We start from the raw sequence: 24,724 nt of genomic DNA, 5'->3' as shown, positions 1-24,724 counted from the left end.
CAGCCCCCCCACACGTTTCCGTGGAAACTGACCTTGCTCTTTGTTTATTATCCCATCAAAGGGATACTCCTTGTCTCACCTCAGTGTGACATAATCCAGGACAGCCGAACTTTCAATGTAAAAAAGACTGCAGTCTCCAAAGACTCAAAGCATTTAATTAAGTTTAATTAAATCTTTAGTTACATGATTACGTTTGCCTCTATTTGAGTAGTTATGTTAACATGTTGCTATCCGTTGTTGATATTAGTGCTGAAAAGAAAGTTGCTTTTGCAGTGTTTTTATTTTCAGCAAGACACTCCTTCATCTAATGTAATCAATGCTTGTTCATAATACTTTACTACAAAATTCCTTTAGAAATGATGACAAAGGATATTTTACTATACTATTAATCGCCAGCTTGAATTTAAGGATGGATCAAAAAAAATTCCCCGGTTCCTAAGGAGAGATGATCTTGGATTAATCCAAGCTTTCCTCATGTAACCTGAGCTCCCCCAAGTGGACGAAATAAGTATTACATGCCCTCGTTGGAAATGCCGTTAAATGTATAAATATCCTGACCAATAATGTGACAATTGTTTCCTGTTACCAAATGCCTAGAACAGTACAACTGTCTGAAGATTGAGGTTCGATTGTGGAAAATATTTGATTATAATACGTGCAAATAGATTTCTTTTCTTTTTAGACATTAAGTTTAGAGAGGCAGTCCGTTGGGAAACCTGAGACGCCCCCTGGGGAACCACGCCCCAGGCAACAAAAGAGCGACACGCGACCTCTCGTGCTCTCTTCTCTCCGCTGCTCTGCTCGGCTCTCTGGACGCTTTGGCACGAGTCGGCGTGCCGCGCCAGGCATCATGGAGGCATCAACGCTTATGGAGATAAATATACAGGACTGGCAGCAGTTTACAAAAAAATTCTGGTCTGCCAAATCCTCCTCTCTCCACTCTGTGATCACATGACACACTCTAAAGTCTGCTAAAAGCTGTAAAACCCTTTACTTTGGAAGGGCAGAGCTCCTAAACTAAATGTTTTTTTTAGCAAACACCAAATACAACTTTGAAAGATCAACATCTTTTCTGCAACCTACAGCTCAAATGGAGTCTGTAGCTGCAGATATGCCGGAGCATTTAGCTCTTAAAGTTGAGTAGGTTGGAAGAAAGTTCTCCCATTGAAACCCATTAATTTCTTTCACGTAAAAATCTTCTGAACAGGATGTACATTTTGAAGTTGGAACTAAGTTTCTAGGACAAAAAGTCAGGAGAAGATAGACGCCGAAAATGGGGTTATATATAATAAGATATAAAAAAATAAAAAAATAATAAAGAGCGAAGTCAACTTAAGTGTGAGAGCTGTAGCAGCTCTCGACAGGACGGCCAACAGTAAGGGTGGAAATCCTCTGGGGGCTGGCGGCGAAGGCAAAACCCATCTGGAGATTGGACTCGGTTAGTTGACGTCAGCCGGATCACGGACTGGACTCGGGGAGCAGGAGTCGGCTGGACCACCAACGGACAACCAGCTAGTCAGCTTCCACCATCCTGCCACAGAGATGCTCACAAGTCTTCAAGCTAGAGTCCAAGTCAAGTCTCTCGTGGTTATTACGAATGCTGTATCACCTGCTGCGTTCAATCCAAGTTGCTTATAAAAGTGCATAGCTATAAGGAATACTGTAACCTGTTTTTTATTTACAGAGCACAACCATGTAATGTGCAATGCAATTATTAAATACTGTACAGCTTATTAAATAAAAAATAAGGAAAAAAAGAGCACAGGGCACTCACCGTCAGCCGGGCTGCCACCGCAACAGGGCCCCCCCCTTAACGGACGCCCCAGGCGGACCCCCGGCTTGTCAGGGTGGGCCCGGTAGAAGTCCGTCAGGAGGGATTTGTCCAGGATTTGGCTGGTGGGGATCCAGGAACGTTCCTCCGGACCGTAGCCGGCCCAATCCACTAGGTACCGGTATCCCCGGCCCCTACGTCGGACATCGAGGAGGCGGCGCACAGAGTAGGCTGGGTGACCATCAATTATTCGAGGAGGGGGGGGGGGGCGCCACCGCTGGTATGGAGAGGGAGCTGGTGGAAACGGGCTTGATTCGGGAGACATGGAAGACGGGGTGGACCTTCAGGTGAGGAGGGAGGGTTAGACGGACAGCGGAGGGGTTGATGACGGCCTCAATGGGGTAAGGACCGACGAACCAGGGGGTGAGTTTTTTTGAGGAGGTCTGTAGGGGGAGATCCTTGGAGGAGTGCCAGACCTGCTGCACGGGCCGGTAGGCAGGCACAGGGGTCCGGTGGCGGTCTGCCAACTGGCGGTTGCAGGCTGCGGTGTGCTGCAGAGCCGTCCTGGCCTCCCTCCAGATTCTGCGGCAGCGTCGAAGATGGGCTTGTACCGAAGGGACCGCAACCTCTTCTTCCAGTGATGGGAACAAGGGGGGTTGATAACCCAGGGAACACATGAACAGAGACATACCAGTGGCGGCGCAGATTGGGAGTTGTGGGCATACTCGATCCAGGGAACGTGGGAACTCCAGGAGGTGGGGCTGCGGTATGCTACACACCTGAGCGCTGCTCCCAGGTCCTGGTTGGCTTCTTCCAGAACCAGTTTGATAGCGAGTAACTCTCGGCTTTCTCCCACGGAGCAGAATTACTCCGTGGGAGAAAGCCGGTGTGAAAAGAAGGCGGAGGGTGGAGTTTGGTGTCTATAGGGGAGTGCTGGGATAGACAGGCGCTACACCCACGTCTGAGGCGTCCACCTCAACCACGAACTGAAGGGAAGGGTCAGGGTTGGTGAGGATGGGGGCTGAGGTGAACAGAGTCTTGAGGCGGGAGAAGGCTGCAGCGGCCTCTGGAGACCAGATGAACGGGACCGCGGAGGAGGTGAGGCGGGTGAGGGGGGCGGCGACGGTACTGAAGTTGCGGATGAATCGACGGTAGAAGTTGCAAAGCCGAGAAAGCACTGTACCTGTTAACGGAGGTGGGGGTTGGCCAATCTGCAACAGCCTGAATCTTAGACGGGTCGGCACGGAGGCGCCCCCCTCGATTATGAAACCAAGGAACTGGACAGTGGGGGTGTGGAACTCACATTTCTCAGCTTTGACAAAGAGTCTGTTCTCCAGGAGCTCGACGAGAGAAGATCAGGATATCGTCCAGATAAACGAAGACGAAGCGATGGAGGAAGTCCCGGAGGACGTCATTGATTAACGCCTGGAAGACTGCGGGGGCGTTGACTAAGTACTCGTAGTGACCTAGGGGGGTCTTGAATGCGGTTTTCCATTCGTCCCCCTCTCGGATCCGCACCAGGTGGTAAGCGTTTCTTAAATCTAGTTTGGTGAAGATAGTGGACCGAGAGAGGGACTCGAAGACTGAGTCCATGAGCGGGTACTTATTTTTTATGGTGATGGCGTTGAGCCCCCAGTAATCGATACAAGGGCGGAGGGTCTGGTCCTTTTGGCGACAAAAAAGAAGCCAGCCCTAGTGGAGAGGAAGAGGGGCGGATTATGCCGGCAGCAAGAGAGTCTTTAATGTACTGCTCCATAGACTCTCTCTCCGGACGCGCCTCTTCCTTCACCTCTACAACCTGTCGCGTCTGGAGAGAGAGTCTATGGAGCAGTCATAGGGGCGGTGGGGGGGTAACGATAGAGCCTGATCTTTACTGAAAACTAGAGCGAGGTCGTGATATAGATGTGGGACAGGTCGGGAGGAAGGGGAGGTGGGGTTAGCTGGGGAGGATTACCGGGGGCTCGAGCTGACAGGAGACAGGACGCATGACAAGAGACGCTCCAATTCCTGATCTTCCCCCGCGACCAATTGATGTTAGGGTTATGGGTGGCTAACCAGGGGAGACCGAGGACCAGGGGAGCGGCAGGGGAGGTGATTAGGTGGAAGACGAGGGACTCATGATGGTTCCCGGACGTGACAAGGGCTAATGGCGGGGTGCGATGGGTGACGGTGGTGAGGGTTTGGCCATTAAGGCCTGTGGCGTGAAGGGGGGCGTCAAGAGAAACCTGGGGAACCTTGAGCTGACGAGCGACTTCCCGATCTAAAGAATTTTCGTTAGCGCCCGAGTCGATAAGGGCCCCGAGAGAGAGAGAGTCGCGCTCCCCCAGGAGAGGGAGGCATGGAGGAGAGTTCGCGGATGGGGCGAAGGAACGCTGCTCGCCAGTAGCCCCAACCTACTGGCGAGCAGGTACTTCTGAGCGCCTGGGACAAGAGGACAAGAAATGGCCGTGCTTACCACAATAGAGGCACTCACCGGCGAGGCGGCGTCTCTCGCGCTCTTCCGGGGAGAGGTGAGTGCGGCCTAACTGCATGGGCTCGGAAGGAGGTGAGGAAGGGAACAGAGGTGTAGCCGGGAGAACGGCGGGGCCGGGGGAGCTATGGGGCGTGGTACGGGGGACGGCGAGACAGCGGCTGGAGAGGGGGCGACCCGGTGCCTCTCTTCCCCGCACCGGGCAATCGAAGACTCTACGCATCTCCTCCGCCGCGTGCTGGTCGAGCACTGCCCCCTGAGAGGCGACAGCGTGGATGATTTCCCGAGGAGTGGGGTCGGTGGAGGGAAAGCGTGCTGGGTCCATGATGGCTTGATCGTTCTGTTACGGATGTGGACAGAATGGACCCAAACACAGCGCTTTTCAGATTACCAAAAGAGATTTATTAGGGGGGGAAAAAAGGGAAGAGGGGAGACGGGAGGTGGGATGAGGTGAGCAGAGCGCCAGCAGACGAGGGCGCGGAGGACCGAGGAGCAGGTGGGGCTGGCAAGGCTCAAGCGAGGCGACTGAGAGGGGGCTGGAGGCGAGGTGAGGAGCATGGAGGGAAGCCGGGGGGACGCCGCGGAGGCGAGGCGAGGCGAGGGAAGAAGGCAGGTAGGCGAGCCCGGCTGACTCACGTGCGGCTGAGCGCAGCAGATACTACGTGTTACTTAGGCAGGTTATAGGTAACGGAGGGAGGGGAATAACGGCAAGCTCATCAGACATTTCCCAAAAATAAACATTGTTCACGAGTCCCGCACCTCGAGTCCGAGTCGAGTCTGAAGTCACTGTGTGTGCGACTTAAGTTGCACTCGAGTCCGAGTCTCTAACTCGAGTCCCCATCTCTGAACTCTCCAACCTAATTTTGTTCAGTATATATTTGCTGACATGTATTATGTGGCATGCAGGTTTTATAACGTTAGACCGTAGGGCCAGAAAAGGGGCAAAAATGAACGTGTCCACCCGAATGTCATGTTACTGTCACTGCCAATCTGAGCTGGAGCCTATAAATACAGACATTTGACCAGGGAGCGAATGCTGATTAATGCCAATATTAACCTTTTACACTGAAAACAAACCCAGATGTTAACAGGTGTTGGTGTAAATGTCTTCTGTGGAAAAGATTAATCTGATCCTTTCAACCCTGCAATAAATGTTCCTCTTGTATCTAACTCCTCCTGCACTTGGGTGTACTAGCCTAGCTGTAACAAAGTTAAAAACACATTTTGGTTACAGTATTTGATTTTGCCAGAAGAGTCAGGGGTTTTGTGAATGAAGTTTAAAGACTGGGTTTTGAGTTTAAAGTTTTGAGAATATGGGTGAAGGTTTCAAGAAATGGGTCTTAGCAATTTTGAAAAACTGTATTGCTTGGTCAAAGTGTGACATTGCCACTACGCTGGCCAGGGACTTGACCACATTTTAGTTTCATCACATCATTAGAAACAAGTGTGCAGAATTATGAGTTGTTGTGTGTAAAAGATGCCAGCTGTGATTAACTTTTGCCGCATGTGTTTACCATTTAGCAACACAAGTGTGTAGCGAAGAGCAAAAGCAGTCACCCTACCTGGATTTGAACCTGGGTCAACAGGGTACTAAACTTGCAACTTGACCACAACACCAAAGAGCCAAACTCATTGGTGAGCCAGGTAGGCTCATTGGTGAGCCACAGCGCATTCTCAACTGCAGTGAAGGTATACCGTCACAGACAGTGCAAAATGTGTTTTAGTGAGTGAGAATGTGTTTAGAATTTTGCAAAAACAGTGGATGAGATTTGCAGTGTCTTACCTACCTGAACTTGTTTAAGGTTTTGCCAAGAGTGACTGATTCGACAAATGGATTTAGGCCATTGAGCATTGGGTTCAGAGAATAGGGTTAGTGTTTTAGCAATTGTGAAAAACTAATCACTTGGAGTTTAGTTGGCCTACTCTATGGGAATAAAGAAACAGAGTGCTCTCTCTCACACACACATGGCCGCTGTTATCTCTCACCCATCTGATTCTCCCTCTCTCAAGTCATTGCCAGAACGTCTTGGGCATTAATCCTTTTTCTGCTCCGATCTATCTAACAGATATATAGCTCTAGTTCGTGATATGACAGCCTGCTTATCAACAGACATCTAAACAATTGGCATGATGCAAACGTTTAGGCCCCTATAGCTACAGCTGATTCTGTAAGGACTGGATGCACGAGACTATGGGTTTTTCCTCTCACTTAGACACATTGACACTTTATATATATATTTATGTACAGTATACTTTATATTTTTATATCTATCATCATGTTTATTTTGCTTATTATATTTGTGTATAAATGGCACACAGATGTGTAGTCAGAAAGAGAAGCTCCACAATATGTAAATGCTGCTATTGCACCTGAATTTCCTCTTGTAGTGTACCAACAGTGTGGATTTGTACATTTTATATTAAATAAATTTGGACTACTCCAAATTCCTCCTCTCTCTCTGAGAGAAGGAGGAGGGGGCTTTGATTACCAAACCTCTACAGACAGCCGAAGCGACCCCCAAAGGAAGGGGGTTGAAAGGTGTCTCTCCCTATGTGTTGTGTCTGAGCAGTCTGATCGTAAAACTGGCCACCTATGATGCTGAAGCCAGATAACGCAGTACTTGACTGTTAAACTGACAAAGGAACATGGACCAGCGTTTAGCGTTTTCCTGAACAGCCTATCAGAACTCTTCTTAAAGAAAGGGCAGGAAACCCTAAACTGCCCCCCCTCCCCCCCACGTAACCGTAGCAACTGACCTTCCTCGTTGTTTAATCACCTCACATCAAAGAGATACTCCTTGTCACGCCCAGGTGTGACAAAATCCAGGACACCAGGGACATCCCTGAACTTCTTTATGTAAACAAAGACTGCTGTCTCCAAAGACTCAAAGCATTACCTTGTTTAATTAATAATCTTTTAGTTACTTGATTACTTTTGCCTCTATTTGATTAGTTATGTTACCATGTTGTTGCTATCTGTTGTTGATATTATTGCTGAAAAGAATCTAAATAAGTTACTTTTGCAGTGTTTTAATTTTCAGCAAGGTTAATGACATTCCTTCAGTTTATGTGTAACCGATGCTTGTTCACAATACTTTCTGACACCACCTTTAGAAATGATGATAAAGAAATGTCATCCTATACTCTATTAATTGCCAGCTTGAATTTAAGGTTAAGTAACCAAATTTCCCAGTTTGAGCAAAGATTGTTTTAGGATTAATCAGAGCTATCCTCATGTAACCCGAGCTCCCCCAAGTGGACAAAATAAGTATTACATGCCACCGTCAGAAATGCCGTTAATGTATAAATGTCACTCATTATTTATCATGACCAATAATCTGACAATTGTTTCCCTTATCAAGTGCTTAAAACTAAGAATGGTACAACCGTTTGACAATTGAGGTTTGATTGTGGGAAGATATTTCATTATAATATGCGCAAATAGATTTTCTTTTCCTTTTTATAGACATATTAAAAGTTTAGAAAGACAGTCCCTACGGGAAACGAAGGACTGCCCTCTGGGAACCACGCCCCAACAGACAAAACAGCGACACACGCTGTTGTTTGCTCTCTTGACGCTTCCCTCTTGTCTGCCCGCTTGTTCCGGGCTCTTCAAAGGCGCTTTAGCATGCGCCTGGCATGCCCCCTCTCCCGGCAACGCCCTAAGAGTTCGGCCCGGCGCAACGAAAGCTTTTGTTTTGTTTGAAGCTACACACGCAAAGTGCCGCGACTTCAGTTTTCCCTCGTTCCAGCAACTTTACTCGTTTTATTTTCTTTTTTTTGTTAAAAGTTATCAGTCCGTTAAGTTACACTAGTCTAATTCAAGGACGACCAAGTTCCCTTTTTAAGCTTTATTCATTGAGGTAACTTCTCCGAAGACAGACCAATCAACGTGGCCCGCCAGCGGTAACAAAGGATGACTTAAACCTGACCTGCGAGTTTCTCCATTAAAGCCGACCAGAGATGGACCTCAGGAGCAATTCCCTGGCAAAGAAAGCGACTAGCCCGCGTCTTGAAGCTGTCCTAAAAGAGAACTCATGGACTCTGCCAGTGTGAGGCCGTTTTACCAGCAACCAGGTGGGGAGAAACACTAGCTGTAAGACCAAAACCCTGCATTCTGTGATCAGTGATGTCCAATAGTTGGTTAGTCCAGCATATGTAATCCCTGAAACTCCTAGACAAATTTAACCGAGTTATCATCTAATTGCATTCATTAGCTGCCGTATGAGCCAAATTCTCCCACAATATAAACCACATTCTCGTTGTTTAGCCATGGTTTTGTGGTGTCCGAACGATAATGCTGCGTGATGTGTTGAGAAGAAATCCGCTTGACACTGTTCTTGATTATAAAAGTTTATTACATCAAAGAATTCAGCATCAATTACAAGCTCTGCAGCAGCTTGGAGAGTGACCCAGCCCGATGGCCACTCTGTCTCTCTGTACATTGAACACAGCTTATATAGGACATGTTTAGGTCTCTGCTAAAAACCATATAAGGGCACAGTCCCTTCATACACACTAACCTCTACTCCCCCTACCACTGGGTCAGAGGTCAAATTTCATAGAAGGGTTCACTCTTTGCACACCATCAATCATTACTTCCCCATAAGGGTTCACTGTGCCTCTGTCCAGCTCTGAGTCAGGGGTCAAGTTCTATAGGAGGGTTCACTGTCCCCATAAGGGTTCACTGTCCCCAGCTACAGAGCATTATGTTAAACTGTAATGGTCAAATGCACATATGTTATACACCACATATTACTTCTTTGTTGTATTTAACCGCATTTTTATATCACCTTAGTTAGTTAATAAATTCACTGTAACTAAGGAATTGTGTGTGTTGCCCATTTCTAAGTCCCTGCCAAGAGAATTTACCCCTTCCATATGAGATTGACTGACTGATTTATCTAAGATAATTGAGCGATTATTAACTAACTGATCACTTGTAAAGAATTGTATAATTATTAAAAGCTACCCAGAGGTCCGGAGACTCTGGGTTAATAACAACTCCGTTGGTGCCCCAAAACAAGAGATTTATGGATTAATATTTTCTGAATATTAAAATTCATAATTGGGTATTAATTCTCATAAATTTATTAAAACTCATACGTAGCTTTAGACCTGCTACACTCTAGGGGATCAAAAAAGTGCAGTTTTAACTTAAATATGATCAGACATTACATACAGTCTATGGACTGTGTTGTGCTTTATGATATTTGCTTCTACTTTGGCAGCTGATAGCTAATTTGGCTGCCAAATCACAGGCACAATTACTATTTCAGAAATTCACTCTCAGTTACTCATTTCTTGTGCCATCTTTGGAAGAACCTTTTAATTTGTTGAGGCACTGAAATAAGTGAAAATATGCTTAACATTTCATTACAGTTCTAATTTTAGGATAATAAAATGTTAAATTTAGTGTTCTTCAATCATCTACAGAAGGTTCCTACACCATGTATTTGTGGCCATTTTGATAAAAGTTCAATTAAAAGCTTTAAGTAAAAATATATTTAAAAAGGAAAAAGCCGACAACGCCGCCTAGGGAGTAGCTACTCTGAGCCCTACGACACACATACACACACACAATTAAATCGGGGTTGGAGCAGAGCAGAAACCACACAGGCTAAAATTTATTTAACAATTTATTACTACAATTAAAAATAATACAAGTTTAAAAAGGCCTAACTAAAATCAATGTGTTGACAAAGGGGTTATAAATAGTAATTCTACAGCTCTCGGCAGTGGGGCAACAGTCACTCAGTCGGTTCCTCAGTCCCCCTCCGTCAGCGGTTCCACAGGTCGCACTGCTCTCCACATTCTTTGTCTCCCTCTGATCTCCAGTCCGTGCTCAGCTTAAAAAGTCCTGCCCAACCTATTACCCGGCGCCCACCCTGTTGTTAAATGTTAATTTTGTACACAACATGCTAAAACACCACTATACATGCAATAAAAAACACAACCCACAAATAAAAAATTCCAAAATAAAACCAGATGCACAAAGAAAATCATCAACCATTTTCTGGCCCTGTCACATATTGACAAAGATGGTGTCGGGTCGGAAATAAGGACAGGCCGGGCCAGTGGAAGGCCTGGTCCCTACCCTAACCAACTTATTAAACTCAATAAAAATTACTCTATTAGCTTTCTTCTTTAGTCAAAAACTGCGTTGTCAAAGACTTCACTGGAGACGGTCAAGAGTCGGTGCAAAAGAATTTATTCCAATAAAGGACAAGTAAACCCGAGTAACATCCCTGCAGGTCTCAGGATGGAACTGAGCTGGTGGTCAGAGAACCTCGCCTTATATTCACCTTAAGCTCCACCTTCCAGGTGGGTGTTAAACTTGGTCTCCACCTATAGTGTTCGCTGGCCATCTAGCGGCCGTTTTTACGTACTGTTTTACCAATTTAACCCTATCACTAATGTCAAAATTACTTTTTAGCTGTTTAGCATATTTATTACAATTTATCCTTATTTATATTTTTAACATTACTGGACTAGAAATTCACCAATATGTTTCAACTTCTGCTTCACTGTATTTTTTAAAGATTACACAGGCATAATCTGACACCATTAAAACCCAAACACTTACAATTGTATTTTTTTAAGGAATTAATAACGAATAACATACTTGATAAATGCATAACATGATTCAATAAGGAATAACATGATTCAACAATGCCAAACATGAGTGTGCCACGTCTCATACAAAGTTTAGTTTCTGCAGTGCAAAGCTTAGTTTCTTGCAGTACCTGGCCGTACCTTGCAGTACCGCTCGCCATTAATCACAATGTGTCATGATCTCATTCTTGGCCACAGTTTGCCATGATCTCAGGCCTGGCGTACGTGACTTGCTGCAGGTGCCTTACTACCATTGTGTATGTTAACGTTGGCTAGGTTTTGCCTGCGCTGCCTGAGCGCACAGAATATAAGAATAAAATACTAGTTGTTAAACACTTTTTAAACACTTATTCTTTCAATGTAAGGATTGATTACTAACAGTAGTGGTCAACACCTTTACCCAGCGAGACCACAGTCATTCTCCCAATGGCTACACTACATTCACTTCTGAGTAATACAGCACTAGTACAGCATGGTAAGTTTTAGATAAACTACAGCAAACCAACAAAGTGAACACACATGTCAGTTTAAGACTACCAGGCTAACTCCGGTTTGGCGCTGTTCTGTGGCTGCCTCGCTGCTTTCACGTTAGGCATTTGTTTTGTTTGTCTGTTTGCCACTTAGTATTAACATGGATTTTGTTTTATGGTATGTGATTGGACTGTTTGCTGTGATTTTAAACACATACTTTGCTCAAGGAAGCAACCTCGACAATGCTGCTGGCGGCGAACCCTGCGAAATACGATACAGCAGAGAATTCTTACTGCTCTTCCGCAATCACATTCCCCCGGACTATTTAACGGCTGTGGACTTGATACCGAACTGTCTTAAATCAAATCCTAAGGAAGGGAATAATCGGTCGAAACGTAAACGCGGACGTAAGGTTGGTATTCGACTTCGATTAAAGAGGCTGAAAAACAAACTCCCTCTGCCTACTACACTGCTTATCAACGCGCAATCACTGAGAGCGAAGACAGAGGAGTTATCAGCTAACACCCGCTTCCTGTACGAGTATAGGAGCGCGTGTGTCTTGGCAATCACTGAGACTTGGCTGGATAGTAACATCGCGTCCAGTGAGGTGGAACCTTCAGGCTTCTCGGCGTTTAGGACCGACCGAGACCCCAACATCACCGGGAAGGCTCGCGGAGGCGGAGTCTGTTTCCTCATCAGGGACGAGTGGTGTCGGGCAGTTACGGTGAGAGAGAAACTTTGTACTCCTGACATCGAGCTGCTGTGTGTCTCTCTGCGACCCTTCTATCTGCCAAGGGAGTTTCCTAAAATTTTCCTTACAGTGGTATATATACACCCAAAGGCAAATGTCAACAAAGCTTCAGAGATTCTTTTTAACCTCTCACAGAATCTGGAGTCACTTTCACCTGATGCTCCTAAGTTCATTCTGGGAGATTTTAATAACTGTTCCCTTAAAAAATATCTGCGCACATACCATCAGTATGTTAATTGTTTTACTAGGAAAAACAAGTCTTTAGACATGTGTTATGGAACCGTCAAAGACGCCTACACAGCATCCCAGCTACCACCACTAGGGGCGTCTGATCACAGTGTGGTTCATCTTCGGCCTGTTTATAAGAGGCTACTGGAGAGGGAGAAGCCTCAAAAAAGGTCTGTCAAAGTGTGGAACAATAACAGCAATAACAGCTCCTCCCCCTCTCATCTAACTTCACCATCAAGGAATCAGAAGTCCTCCAGCTTTTTAGGAAATGTAATTCTCGGAAAAGCTCAGGTCCAGATAACATATGTGGAAGGGTCATAAAACACTGTGCTGAACAGCTAGCACCAGTGTTCACTGACCTTGTTAGATCTTCTTTTAACCTTCACAAGGTCCCAACGCTGTGGAAAACATCCATAATTATACCAGTGCCAAAAACTCAGCGACCCACTGGACCAAATGATTTTCGACCAATTGCACTAACATCGCTGGTCATGAAGTGCTTCGAGCGTTTAGTAAAGAGGTACATTGTATCTGAAACTCAGCACCTCATGGACCCCTTGCAATTTGCCTATCAGGCCTCCAGGGGAGTTGAAGATGCCATTGGGACACTATTGCACTTATTGCACACTCACCTTGAGAAACCAAAGACCCATGCTAAGATTTTATTTGTGGACTTTTCCTCGGCTTTTAATACTATTCAGCCCAGTATTTTGGCGGATAGATTGGCCTCAGAATTTTCACTTGAACCTGGCTTGATCTTATGGATTGTTGATTTTCTTAGCTGTAGAATCCAGCAAGTCACGGCAGGAACTTCTCTCTCTGATAAAATGTCTACTTGCACAGGCTCTCCTCAGGGATGTGTTTTATCTCCTTTGTTGTTTATTTTATATACTAATTCTTGTACCAGCACTTTACCAAACAGGCACCTTATTAAGTATGCAGATGATACTGCCTTGTTAAGTCTACTATATGATGATGAGGAGGAGCATGGGCCAGTTCTTGACTATTTCTTAGAGTGGTGTGAAAAGTCAAGCCTTCTTCTAAACACCACCAAAACAAAAGAAATGTTTATTGATTTTAGAATGATCCAATCATCAAATTCAACTTTTATCAACGGGGAGGCTATACAATCAGTCACAAATTATAAATATCTTGGCATTGTGATTGACCATAAGCTTAAATGGGATCTGTTGTCTGACCTCATCAGTACTAAGACACAACAAAGAATGTACTTCTTAAAGAAACTGTTATCCTTTAATGTTCACAACAAAATGCTTCAGATGTTTTATTCTTCTTTTATTGAAAGTGTGTTGGCCTTCTGCATCATCTGCTGGTTTGGTAATGCTACTGAGGCACAGAAGAAGTCTGTAAGGAAAACAGTAACAAAGGCCAGTAAACTATTAGGGATCAAGTTACCAAGTGTGGAATGCATTTATAGGGAAAGGGTAAGGAACAAGGCAAAAACCATTGTGGGAGACAAGAGGCACCCCCTTGCCTCTTCATTCGAACTACTGCCTTCTGGGCGACGATATTGCCTCCCTCTATTTACCAAAAATAGATCAAAGTTTTCATTTGTGCCTCAAGCAATTAAGCTTTTAAATATGTAAGTTAATAGGTAGGATACTCAGCTGGTCTGGTATTGCCTAATCAAATAGGTAGTAAAAGTGCAGGGTATGGGGAAATATGTGTTAAGTGTATTAGTATGTGACTTTGTATATTTAAAGGTTCTCTTTTGGTGTATATGTATGATGTATGTTGTATGATGTATTTTTGTAATGCCTACTTGATTGCCATGCAAACAAATTTCCTTACGGGGACAAATAAATGTACTTACTTACTAAGAAGGAATTATTCAACAATGGAGACAGCAAAGTTACCTCACTACAAGTCCTGACCTGCATGCTTTTATTTGACATGTCATTTTATTCATCCAGAAAACAATTAAAATAACGTTTTTAACAGGGCACAAGGTAGATTTGTCACAATACAACAACAGGTTATAGAGTGAAATTGAGTTTCTAACTTCCTTCTGCTACATACAGTAGCGAACATTATACATGAACATAAAAGCAATTATAAAAATGGTAAACAGAAATAAACTCATCACTGGAGCAGTGCTGAGGATGAATTAGAGTTTGAGGGTCTGGGGAAGAAGCCATTCTAAAGTCTGGTGGTGCGGCAGCAGAAACTTCTATCTCTCTTCCCAGAAGGCAGCAGGGTGAACAGGCTGTGGCTGGGTGGTACTGTCCTTTAGTATCCTTTGGGTTCTAGGTAGTCACCTCACCCAAGGGGGTAAGCCAGAGATCGGACAGTGAAGCTGACCAAAGCCTGCATGGAGGGATCCACCCTGTCGCACATGAGAGATGTAACCTATTGCTTAGATAATAAAATCTCTGCAATCAAAATAAACCATTCAGCCATCAGAGATACTGCATTGGTGTTTGGCAGATGAATCTTGTAGGTGGGCTGATTAAACAGCGACGATCCAAGCCATGCAGCTACCAGAATTACGGTGTTTTTGCCATTGCTCTACGTCATTAAACCATGGTTATGCTGCGCAATCATGCACAGCAGACGCTGGTGCCAACAGGAAGTGGCCCTGTAGTAGGATTTTATTGGTCCAAAACTGGCTTCACTGCTCTCCATTCAAACCAGCGTGGTGACTTCGTCCGGTAATATACTGTCTATGACCTCACCTCACTGATGAGGTGAGCAGTTTTAATCACCCGCTGCCAAGCCCTCCGGTCCTGGGCCGTGCCATGCCAGTTAGTGATCCTGAGCTTTATTCACCAGCGTGGAGATGACCATGTCAGGTTCTCTGTGATGCTGATTCCCAGGAACCTAAAACTGTTCACCTGAACTTGAAAATATGGATCAAACAGATAAGACATAGTATATTCATGGACCTACGATTGTACAGTCACAGTCCGACCCATTAATAATTATTTGCATATTATTTGCAGTGGAAAATGTGTCTATGTTCAAACTGAGTAAATTTTGAGACGTCTGTTTTACATTAAAAAATCTTGCTCATTTGGCATTTAATGAAATACTGTCAAAACACATTAAGACTATAAGCAGCTAATTATCAAACACTCACTTTTAAACTATGTTTAGTCCATTTTTAAAGTCGTTTCAGCTGCACCACAATCATCCTCACTCACAAACATTCACATCATCTCCAATACGATAACAATGATAGGGTGTTTCATCAGTGCGACTAATTACAACAAATTAATGTTCACTGATCAGTTACAGCTTCTTACAGATTTATTAGATTCAAACAGTGATACTGCAGTAATGTAGCACATGGTAAATGTTTCAGTGCAACCGGTGACAACCTGACAGCTGCCTTGATATCCACAGTCGCAGTGTTCTAAAGAAGGACGGTGTAGCCTATGCATTTTATTCTCCACAATGGCGATTGCTGTTTCATGTTAAAGATCATGTTTGATGCTTTGATATCATACAGTCAATATCAAAGCACATACAGAACGTATATGCTTTTATATTGACTGTATGAATGAGGAAATTAAACGGTGTGACAGCTGCTTCAGGCTCAGCAGGAGGGGAGAGGTGAGATACCAATTCAATGCTTGTCAAAGAAAACCTGCCAGTGGGCGGGTTAGGTTCACAGATTTAAAATAACTCTTTCTGGAACGGAAAACGCAGAGTTTCCCTCATTGTAAAGAGGATATAATCAGGACCATCATCACTAACAAGCTGAAGGCCATACGGGGTAAATACAGGCAACCAGTGGATTCAGGTCGGAAAAGCGGTCATGGCTGAGTTCTACTCTACTTTGAACTATGTGAGCAGATATGGGGTAGTTCTCCTGCGACGACTACCATTCCATCCGGTATAGAAACAACAAATGTTGATACGGCCTCTCATCGCCGTTCAGATTCTGCATCTTCATCTACACTACACTCGGCTGCGAAAATGTCTCCTTTGTCTGATCAACTTCAAGACTCCGATGGCAGCAATTTAGCCCCCTCAGTGGTAAAGGAAAGGAGAGCTCTACTTAATGTATGTATCCTTAATCGTTAACCATTAAGAAGTGCATTTGTTTATAAAAGTAGAATGTAGATTAACTCTATATACACACCCACCCCCAGTACCGGCGTATCTGTTGCAGTAGTTGAATAAGTACAATCCAAATTTTCATTGCTTTATTGTCAATGGGCTCAAAACTCACTTAGAAATGAAGCACACGCCTGTTTTCCTCCGTTGCTTGCATCAGCCACTATTCTGCTTTTAATGTGAGCCTCTCTCATACTTCAGTGACAACACGGCAGCTAATGACATGCAGTCCACTAACACCATAAAACAACAGGCTCACAGCAAAACACAGGCTCCATGTAAGGATACAAAACAATAATAAAGGTTTATGTGCTGAAGCCCATCAGACCAAACAGGTTCAGATGACGTCGAGTAAGAACAAAGTGAGCATTAGTAAAGTGTGTGTGGAGCGATTTGTTTACTAACGTTAGCCTACAGTGATGCAGCCAGGATCAGCCAGCTAACGCTACATTAGTTCAGACCTGCCGCTGTTTGCTTCGTAACGTTCAATTTAGATTTAATGCCTTTTTTACTGATACTCAGGTACACAACTTCTCCACCTCTCAGTCGCTGTAACTAACATGACCCACATAATATACAACCCACAGTAGGAGCCATCCACTAACACTACAGTAAATTTACTTACACTTTATAATAAGACCGCAGTGACACAATCTCGTTATAATATTCAGTCCAGCTCACTACCCGTTTCATTATCATCCAATACATTTAGCTGTGCTGACATTGCTGAGCCTCCGGTGAAAGATTCACAGAGAGTAAAGATAGTTACTGAAAGCAGCAGGCAAGCAGCTAACACTGTAGCACATCGGTTTAATGCAGTAAATGTACCGTGATCAGGTAACGAGCATGGATTAGTTCAACCTGCAGCTGATAAAACTATTGCTGTAACGTTGCAGTGGGGCTTTACCTGAGTTTTCAGCATGTTGTGAGAAGCAGTTTCTCTGCCTGTCTATAGCTGTCACTCTGCCTTTTTTCCGGGAGGATTGTGCCGATGTGCATGTCTGTGTGAAAAGCCACAGCCTGCATGCTGGTGTTTCTGCGTTTATTGCAGGATTTCTGTATGAAAGTGGTTGTGTTTCAGATTATGCTCGCTCATGAGTTCAAGCGAGCACTCGTATGAGCAAAGGCCTGGTTGCAGTCTTAAAACTGCACCAATAATGGCCGCTGGAAACTCCATAATGCCCCTAAGTAAAAGTAGCAATACCACTGTCATGGGTTGGATGAGAAGCGGCAGGGAACTGAGGTGTGGAACCAAAATGCAGACTCAGAGGCAAGAGTAATCCAAAACGGGGGAAACAAACCAGAAATCCAGAAACAGAGCACCAGGCAGAACAGTCAACATACACTCACCTAAAGGATTATTAGGAACACCTGTTCAATTTCTCATTAATGCAATTATCTAATCAACCAATCACATGGAAGTTGCTTCAATGCATTTAGGGGTGTGGTCCTGGTCAAGACAATCTCCTGAACTCCAAACTGAATGGCAGAATGGGAAAGAAAGGTGATTTAAGCAATTTTGAGCGTGGCATGGTTGTTGGTGCCAGACGGGCCGATCTGAGTATTTCACAATCTGCTCAGTTACTGGGATTTTCACGCACAACCATTTCTAGGGTTTACAAAGAATGGTGTGAAAAGGGAAAAACATCCAGTATGCGGCAGTCCTGTGGGCGAAAATGCCTTGTTGATGCGGGCCGACCGATTCAAGCTGATAGAAGAGCAACTTTGACTGAAATAACCACTCGTTACAACCGAGGTATGCAGCAAAGCATTTGTGAAGCCACAACACGCACAACCTTGAGGCGGATGGGCTACAACAGCAGAAGACCCCACCAGGTACCACTCATCTCCACTACAAATAGGAAAAAGAGGCTACAATTTGCAAGAGCTCACCAAAATTGGACAGTTGAAGACTGGAAAAATGTTGCCTGGTCTGATGAGTCTCGATTTCTGTTGAGACATTCAGATGGTAGAGTCAGAATTTGGCGTAAACAGAATGAGAACATGGATCCATCATGCCTTGTTACCACTGTGCAGGCTGGTGGTGGTGGTGGTGTAATGGTGTGGGGGATGTTTTCTTGGCACACTTTAGGCCCCTTAGTGCCAATTGGGCATCGTTTAAATGCCGTGGCCTACCTGAGCATTGTTTCTGACCATGTCCATCCCTTTATGGCCACCATGTACCCATCCTCTGATTGCTACTTCCAGCAGGATAATGCACCATGTCACAAAGCTCGAATCATTTCAAATTGGTTTCTTGAACATGACATGAGTTCACTGTACTAAAATGGCCCCCACAGTCACCAGATCTCAACCCAATAGAGCATCTTTGGGATGTGGTGGAACGGGAGCTTCGTGCCCTGGATGTGCATCCCACAAATCTCCATCAACTGCAAGATGCTATCCATCAATATGGGCCAACATTTCTAAAGAATGCTTTCAGCACCTTGTTGAATCAATGCCACGTAGAATTAAGGCAGTTCTGAAGGCGAAAGGGGGTCAAACACAGTATTAGAATGGTGTTCCTAATAATCCTTTAGGTGAGTGTAGATGCAAGGACGTGACCAAGACTGAAGACACAAGCAGACACACACACACACACACACACACACACACACACCAATAAGGCCATAGGGAAACTAATAACCAGGAAGAAACAGAATATAGATAACTGAACCAGAATATACAGGTGCTGGTCATATAATTAGAATATCATCAAAAAGTTGATTTATTTCAGTAATTCCATTCAAAAAGTGAAACTTGTATAATGTATACATTCATCCCACACAGACTGATATATTTCAAGTGATCATTCCTTTTAATTTTAATGATAACTGACAACTAATGAAAACCCCAAAAAACGGTATCTCAGAAAATAAGAATATTGTGAAAAGGTTCAATGTTGAAGACAGCTGGTGCCACACTCTAATCAGCTAATTAACTCAAAACACCTGCAAAGGCCTTTAAATGGTCTCTCAGTCTAGTTCTGTAGGCTACACAATCATGGGGAAGACTGCTAACCTGACAGCTGTCCAAAAGACAACCATTGACACCTTGCACAAGGAGGGCAAGACACAAAAGGTCATTGCTAAAGAGGCTGGCTGTTCACAGAGCTCTGTGTCCAAGCACATTAATAGAGAGGTGAAGGGAAGGAAAAGATGTGGTAGGAAAAAAGTGTACAAGCAATAGGGATAACCGCACCCAGGAGAGGATTGTGAAACAAAACCCATTCAAAAATGTGGGGGAGATTCACAAAGAGTGGACTGTAGCTGGAGTCAGTGCTTCAAGAACCACCACGCACAGACGTATGCAAGACATGGGTTTCAGCTGTCGCATTCCTTGTGTCAAGCCACTCTTAACAAGACACAGCGTCAGAAGCATCTCGCCTGGGCTAAAGACAAAAAGGACTGGACTGCTGCTGAGTGGTAAAGTAAATTTTGCATTTCCTTTGGAAATCAAGGTCCTAGAATCTGGAGGAAGAGAGGAGAGGCACAGAATCCACGTTGCTTGAAGTCCAGTGTAAAGTTTCCACAGTCAGTGATGGTTTGGGGTGCCATGTCATCTGCTGGTGTTGGTCCACTGTGTTTTCTGAGGTCCAAGGTCAACGCAGCCATCTACCAGGAAGTTTTAGAGCACTTCATGCTTCCTGCGGCTGACCAATTTTATGGAGATGCAGATTTCATTTTCCAACAGGACTTGGCACCTGCACACAGTGCCAAAGCTACCAGGACCTGGTTTAAGGACCATGGTATCCCTGTTCTTAATTGGCCAGCAAACTCGCCTGACCTTAACCCTATAGAAAATCTATGGGGTATTGTGAAGAGGAAGATGCGATACGCCAGACCAACAATGCAGAAGAGCTGAAGGCCACTATCAGAGCAACCTGGGCTCTCATAACACCTGAGCAGTGCCACAGACTGATCGACTGATCGACTCCATGCCACGCCGCATTGCTGCAGTAATTCAGGCAAAAGGAGCCCCAACTAAGTATTGAGTGCTGTACATGCTCATACATTTCATGTTCATACTTTTCAGTTGGCCAACATTTCTAAAAATCCTTTTATTGTATTGGTCTTAATATTCTAATTTATAGATACTGAATTTGGGATTTTCATTAGTTGTCAGTTTTAATCATCACAATTAAATGAAATAAACATTTGAAATATCAGTCTGTGTGGAATGAATGAATGAATGAAATATCCAAGTTTCACTTTTTGAATAGAATTACTGAAATGAATCAACTTTTTAATGATTCTAATTATATGACCAGCACCTGTAAGCAGACAGATCACTAATATACCAAAAAACTACAACTAACAGGGAAAACAGACTGAACTAAGATTGAACAGAAAACAGCAAACATGGACAAAATAATACAGACGTACACAGACCAGCTGTAGACACGAATACAATTGCAGGACATAACTAGAATACGAGACAAGACAGATACTAAGAAAACTTAAACATGCGAATGAACAAATGACTAGACTTAACTACAATACCCTAAATATGACAAGATCAAATAAAGCTATAGAAACACAGAATCCAAAAACAGACTAAAACCACACACTTAACAACCACAGTAGAAAGGTACACTGTCATAAGTAAAAGTCCTGCATTCAAAATCGTAAAAGTACAACGGTATAAGCATATAAGTTTCAACAAAAGCATGAAAAGATACTAAGTATCAAAAGGAAAAAAATGCAGAATTAATTTCAGAAAAAAATGATTTTATTACTGGATAACTTATCATTGTGTTAATGTGTTCATCATGTTAATGTTGCAACTGATAAAGGCAGGGATCATCTTCAGACACTAGAAATACTCAACAAGTTACACAAAACTACTTAAGTACAATGTAAATGTTTATTCCACCAATGGTGCTGTGATAGTTATGTGGCTAACTTGGTTGTAACATTATCATCTTGGCCTATGTAGTTGATAAACTTTCTTATGTAAGTTTGAAATAATTATTTTAATCTACTCTTTTCAAGGCAAAACTTAGGACACAAACAGGACAGAAAAGAGAGCTTCCAGCTGAGTTGCTTCATGCAGCCGAGGAAGACATCCAGATGAAAAAAAGAATTCTGGACATGATGGAGATGGACACAGAGAAGCAAGCATCTGGAATTTCAAAAATTATCTACCAGTCTTGAGAGTCTGACAAGCTCAATTGCAGATGGATTTTCACTGCTAAGACAAGTTATAATGCATCCACCAACACAACCATTCAATATGTCACCATACCAAACCAGGGGTCCTTATGGACACATGCATCTGCACCACCGCCACTACACCCACCACTTTTCCACACACCACATTTCCACCCAACACTACACCTGCCACACAGACCTGTTAGTGTGCCACTACACACCATCATCTTGAACTTCTTCCATTTTCAAATAATTGCACCAACAGTTGTTGGCTTCTTACCCAGCTGCTTGCCTATCCCATCCTTGTGCAGGTCTACAATTTTATCCCTGATGTGCTTACACAGTTTTCTGGTCATTGTGGAGAGGTGTCTTTTATACAGGTAACGAGTTCAAACAGGTGCAGTTAAAGAGGTGGTATTACGCTTTTTGGCTTTTTCCCTCTCCTTTATTGAGTTAGATATATCTATCTTTTTTTGTGCATGTAACAGGTTTGTAAAGTGAAAAAGCCCTAAGTCCAGCCCAAAGGGAGTTCCCATCTCCCACAGAAAGCTCTGCTCTGAACTGCTTGAAAACAGCTCGTTTGTAGTCCAGCCCTTCACTTCCTTTACTTGTGACGTCACAAAACGCGTCATAAAGCTTGCCAAGCGGCTAGCGAGGTCAGGCACGCCCTCAAACCAAGCTAGTCTGAGCGGAGGCCCTTTGGCTCTACTCGCCTTTGTTTGGTTTTCCATTGTAGAAATGTTGCACCTGTAACTGCTTCCAGGTACTTTTTTTCCTATCACCTCACCTCCGTCGAGGTTCCAAGCGAGCTGAGGGATACTAAAATGTAACGTGAAAACACGACAGATTGCTGATTGGTCAGAGAGAATATTCACTATTCACTGCATCATCAGTGCGTGCACCAGACAGAGGCCAGCAACAGAAAGTTTCAACAGAATTTCATCACTAAATCCACTTCTGAGAAGTTTTGAGGTGAGAAAACAGCTGTGTAGATTTCAAATATTGACAGTTTTACGAGAAGTGATGGCGGAACAAAAATGTGCTTGAATATTTTCCAAGTTGAGGAGCTGGCTGCAGGGGACGCCTGTGCCAACTGCCGGGAGGAGCTTGTGAGGTCGGCCAGCCGCCCGCTCACAGAGCCCTCTGTTCCCGCCGTCACACAGACCGCTGCAGCAACAACGGCAGAGGAAAACAGCTGGAAGGTTTTCATACCGCTTATCTGTCTTTACATTCTGAGGAATGTTGAAACGTTTTAACTTAAAAAAAAGAAAGCTGTGTGGATCGCTACTATCTCTGGGTACTGTCTGCAATGGAAAACGGAGCAGGGCCGAGTACAGTCCAGTCTATCGATTTGCGCTATGGTAGCATTTTTCGGCAAGGCAGCATAGATTTTCAGAACACCGGCAACAGTTCAATGTTTAGTCCTAAAAGACGATGCAACTCTGACTATGTTTGGGCCTGGAAATTCACAATCACAACCGTAAGTATGCTTTATTGGTTGTGAATTATATTTAAAATAAACACGGCAATGTAACTTCACAGACTCTTCAAGTGCGGAGTTGTGTTAAACGTTGGCTAACGCAGCTAAAGTTATAGCTATAATGCTAGTGTTACACCTGATGTGAAAGCTACTGAGCAAACGTTCAAATTGTTTGGCCAATTTTTATATAAAATCGAGTTGAAATATGGTTATTTTTGTAGTGGTTTATGGTAAGATGTGGAACAATGATGCGTGGTTGTGGACTTGTGAGTAACTTATACCATCTGCTAGATTACTGCTAGGACCCGCCCTTCTCTGCTTCTGATTGGCTAGTAGTCCTTACCTGGGAACTGTGCATGTGCAACTCCCTACAAAGATTTTGTACAAGTAAGATGCATCACTCTGTAGCTCAAGAGTGGAGCGTACAACACACAGGGTAAAAAGAGGAGCTGCAGCAATGTGTAGTATGAGGAAAAATATGGTGTTTTTTGAAAATTAAACCATGTAAACCTGTTCTGGTACAACCCCTAAATAAGATTTCGAACCTGAAAATGAGCATAATACCACCTCTTTAATACAGGTAATGAGTGGAGAACAGGAGGGCTTCTTCAAGAAGAACTAACAGATCTGTGAGAGCCAGAATTCTTACTGGTTGGTAGGTGATCAAATACTTACTGTATGTCATGCAATAAAATGTAAATTAATTATTTAAAATTCATAACATGCAATTTTCTGGATTTGTTTTAGATTCTGTCTCTCACAGTTGAAGTGTACCTATGATAAAAATTACAGACCTCTACATGCTTTGTTAGTAGGAAAATCTGCAAAATCAGCAGATTACTTGTTCTACCCACTGTAACAACACATAATGCTGTGAACTGTGGATGCTGTAAACTCACAAGGACATGACAACCACATACACAATTTTCATATAAAATTGCTTTAACATTTATTTCCTGGAACAAAACAACAACTTTTATCTTAAGGCACTTAACAGTTTTTCCACATGATTACACTATACCTTAAGCAGGTTTGACTGGCATGTAACACACTCATGTACTAGGCAGAAAAGACTGTGGCCTCCGTGGCCAACAGATAGAAGTTCCTTTTATGGATCAAGACATTCAGTAAGGACTCTCCTGACCCTTTCCCCTTCTGCTGTGATGCTCTGAAATAAGTCTGTGTCTGGCTGGTTGTCCTTGTCACGCTGAATTGCCTCATTGACTGTGTTCTTGTCCATCGTCTCCTTGGTTGCCTCACAGTAGTTATGGAGCACAAAACAGGAATAGATGATGTGTTTTAAATCTTGCTTTCAGTCTGCCAAAGGCACATTCAATAACCATTCTGGCTTGACATAAGGAGAGTCAAAATACTGTTCCTGAACAGTGCTTCCTCCATTTGCATACTGCTTCATCAGGTAGGGAAGCAAAGGATATGCTGGGTCCCCAAGAAGAAAAATTGGAATGGGCTCCTTTTTCTGAGGAGGGGTTGGTGCCATTTTTTCAGCATTGAATTTGCAAATATACGGGCGTCATGGACACTACCTGGCCATTTGACTACGACATCAATAAATTAATATTTGTAGTCACATGTGGCTTATATATTAAGAGAAAACCTCCCCTTTCTGTTCAGGTAATCTATAGCATTTGTAGATGGCTGCTTTATTTCCACATGGGTCCCTTCCATGGCACCAATGCACTGA

The sequence above is a fragment of the Micropterus salmoides genome, unplaced genomic scaffold (assembly GCF_014851395.1).
Source record: "Micropterus salmoides isolate LMB-PRFRI ecotype aquatic unplaced genomic scaffold, ASM1485139v1 Ms_hic_scaffold_8, whole genome shotgun sequence".
NCBI lineage: Eukaryota > Metazoa > Chordata > Actinopteri > Centrarchiformes > Centrarchidae > Micropterus > Micropterus salmoides.
The sequence above is the reverse complement of the archived record's forward strand: the minus strand, read 5'-3'. Positions refer to the sequence as shown.